Below are 5,834 nucleotides of genomic sequence, written 5' to 3'. Positions count from 1 at the left end.
GAACTTCAGGATCCCCGCAATGAGTCCACTTCTCTTTGGGATCATGGTCCCTCAGCTCTCGGGTGTTTGGTATTTCTCTGAAGCCTTCAAACAGAATATTTAAAAATGTTTTTCCAGTTTTTCTAGCTACTTTCAGTGGGAAGGTGATCCACTACCAACGCATGGCCAGGAGTAGAGGTCCGTTATATAGTACTTATGCTTTTGCAGTTCTCTTTTCATATTTTGGTGCATCTAATTTTTATTCTTGTCAAAACTTATTATTATAGGCTCTTCACAAGCTCGTAAGCCCTGTACTCTGCAAAGTACCGGCCACATAAGATTGGTAGTGACAATAAGAAAAAGTAATGTTTATTTAGTGCCTATTGTATGCCAGGAATGACTCTAACTGCTTTTACATATATTAACTCATTGGTGCATCATTAACCCCATTTTACAGATGAATACTGAGGCACAGGAATTATGGCAACTAGCCACTAATGCCTCCTGGGTGTCACACCTTTGTGCAGTCACCTTCCACACTGTGCCAGCCTTGATCTGTATGACCAGTAAACTATGCCAGGGATGACGGGACTTCCCTGACAAGATTAGGTTATAAAGGGCTTTTTGGCTTCTGTCTTGATTGCTCACATCCGCTCTCTCTTACATATCATTTACAGACCCCTTGCTTTGGGAGAAGCCATCCGCCATGTCACAGATAGTTCTATTTTACAGAAAGGCTTGCAAGACCAGGAAATGAGTGAGGCCTCCTGCCAACGTCCAAGAGAGTGAGCTTGGAAGTGCATACATCAGCCCCGGTTGAGCCTTCGGATGACTGCAGCCTCAGGAGACCTGGAGCTGGAATCACCCAGCTAAGCCACTGCTGGATTCCTGACTCTCAGAAACTGTGTGACCCAAGGCATGTCTGTGGTCTTTGGCTGCTAGATTTTGGGGTACTTTGTTATGCTGCAAAGGGTGATTAATCCAGAGAAGTTTAAAAATGTTTACATGGGCAGTATGGGGCCGAATGGGATTAATTGGGAAAGCATGTAAACTCTATTGTGGGGGAAAAAGGCTACAATCTAAAAATATAAATTTAAAGCTTTTAAATTTGAAAACAAGATTCTGTTGTTTATAAGGATGACCTTGGGGGGAGGAGGCAGAGGAGAACTCATCAGCCAGGGGCTGGGGACTTTCTCATCAGACTTTTCTTACACACATCAGACTTGTTCTTACAGGAGGACAACCTAAGATTTAATGAGAGCAAGACCCTCGCCCAAAAGCCAACAAGAAAACAGAAACCTCAGGCCTATGACTGTAAGAAACTGGCTGCCATGAACAACCTGAGTGAATCTGGAAGAAGATACTAAACCAGGCTGTGGCCAGCAGTCTCATGTCAGCCTCATGAGCCCCTGAGCATAGAACCCAATTATGCTGGATCCAGACTTTGGAGCCCAGGAAGCTGTGTGATCGTAAATCCGTGTCGTCTTATGTTTGTGGTAGGTGCTATGCAACAATCAAAAACTAGCACAGGGTTAAAATGCAACACTGAAGCTTCAAAAATCGATCAAGGATTATAGTAATGTTCTTTCGATGGACTGACTCCCTTCCCCACTTGAAAGTAGAAACGATGGCTGAGAAACACAGGTTTTATTTACACGTTGCATCCAGCTTTATCCTGAATATTGTTGACTATCAAGAAAATCCAGATTCCCTCAGATAAGTAGATAAGTAGTTATCTCAGGTTGCAAATTCTGGGTGCTCTTGAGGATACAGAGCTGGAAAGAGAAGCTTAACTTCAGGGTCTGTCCCTGAGTGATTCTGCCTGTCAGCCCTAGTTAATGATTCGGTGGTCCTGGGTGTATTAAATTTGGTATCCAGCATCTGGAGAGTTGTAGGGATTTAAAAAAAATTACTTTTAAAAATAGCTAAAACTATGTTTTAAAAATAGTTTTAAGTGAAATGTTTGGGAAATCTCTGAAGGACTTCTATCAAATTCAGGGCTCCAGAGGACACAGGCAAAATCCCTGACTTGGCAATGTCCTCAGGCACTTTCTTGCTGTGTTTTTTATTGATCTGTAATTACTTTAGTTAGAGGATCGAGGATCTTACCTCTTCTTTCACGCTCTCTTAGAAGGTCATTAGGTTACAAGTATCTCCACGCACAGACACACATGTATGCACACGTGTATATATAAGACATCATACGTGTATATACGCATATGAAGCATTATGTGTGCATATCTGTGAGGCAGTGTGCGTGTGTGTGTGTGTGTTTGCACTACTTATATGTGTAGATTTCTGGAAAGGGAGCCAAGGCCTGAGTAGGGGGTTGGAGCTAAGGGCACTGATGGACCCAGGCTAATGTGTGCCTATATACAGAATAATTGGAGAATAAATACACAAGTATTTGAGAATTTAATAGCTACTGCATTTAAGTTTACTGTATTCCTTGGCTGACTTTTCATCCTGTATTTCGTGGAGATTATCTCACCAAGGACGCCAAAGATGTTTGGTTTCCATTAAGGCCACCCTGGAAATCTGATTCCAGTTGTGCAAAAATACGCAGTCTGAGGATGATTCTTCAACTCAGCCGTATTGACACCTGGGGTCAGATAATGTCCCGTGCATTGTAGGATCGCTGGCCACCACCCACAAGATTCCAGTAGCATCTCTCCAAGACCACTCCGGGTCACAACTATCAAAACTGTCTCCTGGGGACAGACTGCCCAGTTGAGGACCTCTGCTCTAGAATTAACCAAGCCTCAGGCATATAGCCACTGTTTTGGCAAAAACAATTTTTCTTTTTCTTAGGCTTCTGCCACCTGGCCCTCGGGGTATTTGGGATCTTCAATCCTCTGTTGCAGGAAAACGTTATAGAGCTCTAGATTACAGGAGATACGATCCAGAAATTACACATCTTCCCAAATTCCAGTTTCAGAAATGGGGAAACAGAGACCCAGAGAGAAGAAGGAGCTTACACCAGAGAGCTGGGAACTGGGATGTGACCATTCCCTGATTGATAAGCCGCCTTATCTTCTCTGTCTCTGTCTCTGTCTCTGTCTCTGACTCACGTACACCCCTCAGCCTCGGCTCCCACTGCAGCCCTCTGCAGGGACTGGGGCTAACACAAAGTCAGGGCAAGAAAGGAGGCGCTGTTCCACTGACTAATCAAATACACATAAAAGCTCTTTCTGAACTATAATTACATTTGTTCGCTCCTTGGGTTGATTTATTTTTTATTTTAATTGTCAGCCCTGCTCCACCATGATGCTAATAGAAATGTTATTGCAGCCAATATGCGCTAAAATGATGTCTAAAGATTATTAATGAGAGCAATAAGAAGGTGTCTTCATAATAAGTCAGCATTAACGGAGTAATTCATTTTACCTGATGTAATTGGATTGTAGCGTTTCAATAGCCCGGGACTTCCTCCTAATTGGGATTAGCTACAGCTTCCTCCTTTTAGGAGAACATTTAACTCTTCCTCTTCTACTTTCCAGTTTTTTTATGAAGTAATTAAATGTGAACCGTTGGGCATTTCTGGAAAGGGAGCCAAGATCTGAGGAGATGCGGGGTGGTGAGGGGAAGGGGCGGAGCCGAGGACACAGGGAGGTAGGCTGGGAAAGTCGGTCCTGCCCTCCTCCCGTCCTTCTCCGTCCTCCCTGCCAGCTCCTCCCCCCTCCCCCCACACTGAGCTTCCCAGCTCCGCCTCTCCCTGCTCATCAACTCCTCTGCTTCTTCGGGAATGAGTCTGGGATCTCAGCATAGTAGTGAGGCCAGACCCATGCTGTGAGAGACGAGGTTTAGCCAGCTGTCCCCTGAGACGTGTGGCCTGTGAGAAGGAAACTCGTGTCCAGGTCCCACTGGGTGCCAGGACTCAGGTCTGGCACTCAGCATTGACTCTCTCCAGTCCCCATGGAACACTTTCAAAGTAGCCTTGTCTTCCTGGTGAGGAAATCAGGGCTGGGGCACAACCCCATGCCGTCCACCTGCCCTGTCCTGCCGCCCTGCTCAGGGGGCGAAGAGCATGGGAGCAGATTGTCCCACATCAGGGAACTCACAGTGTGGGAAAGGCTGTTCGGAGGTGCGGAGACAAAGAGATTTTACTGACTAGTTATCTAGGACTTTCATGAGAGGGGAAAAACATGACAAGTAGCACGTCAAACGCTTTCGGTGCAAATTTATTTAAGGGAAGAAGTGAGTCAATGCAAAGAAGGGTATTATGTAAATATACAACAGAGGCGCAAATACTGGCTCTGCAGTGGAGACTTCTGGAATGTGCTAGAACCTGGTCTCTTTCACTCGATCCATCTCTGCTGTCAGGGTGCAGGCCACGGAGCCCAACTGTGCCCGATTTAAGGAGAGGAATTAGTGGAAGCATATCCCTGACTAGTGCCCCATACTCTGCACCGAGCACCAAGGTCAGGGATGAGGCCTCAGGGCCCCGAGGTGACTCCATGGTGAGCAGCACGGCTAGTGGCCATGACTCATCACGGTAACTATGCCCTGCTTCATCACCATCCTCATCTCAGCGGCCACCAACGCTATCGAGCCGTTATCCTGTGCACATGTGACCTCGCTGGATCTTGACGATCCTTCCCACGCTTTCTTATCACCTCTACTATGTCTGCTGAGGCCCAGAGAGCACAAGCAAGTTGCCCGAGCTTACACAGCATTGCCAGGCAGCCTGAACAGACAGGCTGGGGTGATGGCTCAGAGCAGGGAGGCCAGGAGGCAGCCCGGATGTAGCCGGATCATGCCACAAGCCCAGGCCAGGGAGGACACCGCTACTAAAAGCCAGTCACCACGGCAGCCCCCATGGCCTCCACTGACCTTTGATCTGGATGCCAGACGCGTCTCTACTCTAGGCCCTACTTCGGGTCACAAGCATCCCCCTCCAAAGATAGGGCGAGAAATGTCTGTCTGGGTGGGCCTAGGTCCTGTGGTCACATCCCAGCCACAAGGGCAGCTGGGAAAGTGGGAAGGTGACTGTTTCTATGGTGGGCTGTGGGCTCTGCCCCATGACCACTGAGAGGGTGAAGAATTCCCCAACATGGATGTTCTCAAACTTTGTGGTTTCAGGACCCTGTGGCCCTTCAAATATTATATTGTTGAGGAACCCAGAACTTTTCATTTAGATGGGTTATTGATATTTACCATGTGAGAAGTTAAAAAAAGAAATACGTATTCATGAATTTATTTAAAAATACCAATAAGGAGGCATGACACTGTTTTATATATATTTTTTATAATAATATTTTTTATTATATTCTGTTAGTCACCATACAGTACATCCCTGGTTTTTGATGTAGAGTTCGATGATTCATTAGTTGCGTATAACACCGAGTGCACCACGCAATACGTGCCCTCCTTACTACCCATCACCAGCCTATCCCATTCCCCCACCCCCTCCCCTCTGAAGCCCTCAGTTTGTTTCCCAGAGTCCATAGTCTCTCATGTTTTATATTTTTGTAAATGTAAAATAGTCTCTTGGGAAACTCCCCTGTATATGCATGAGAAAAGGACAATAAAAAAGGGCAAATGATGCTTTAGTATTACTGTGAACATTATGGGGAGGCTTTGGGAACCCCTAGGGGTTCCTTGACCTCATTTTGAGAACCACTGCCCTAACACACAGAGCAACTTCGGCCATCGTATAAAATCCAACACCTAGGTCATGTCCTCTGCACTCATGACCTTCCTGAGGCTGAGCTCCTCCCACCTCTTTGCCCAAAATTGGGCAGGGCTTCTCTAGTATATAGCCCTGGAACCCTTGGGAGCAGTCTGCAGAAAGCACCAGACAACAGTAGAATTTTCCTGAGCCCTTGTTATCCCATTAAAGCTGGGAAGACGCT

This window comes from Ursus americanus, chromosome 21 (genome assembly GCF_024610735.1).
Source record: "Ursus americanus isolate L20-20 chromosome 21, mUrsAme1.1.p, whole genome shotgun sequence".
Lineage (NCBI taxonomy): Eukaryota > Metazoa > Chordata > Mammalia > Carnivora > Ursidae > Ursus > Ursus americanus.
Note: the sequence above shows the minus strand (reverse complement) of the source record.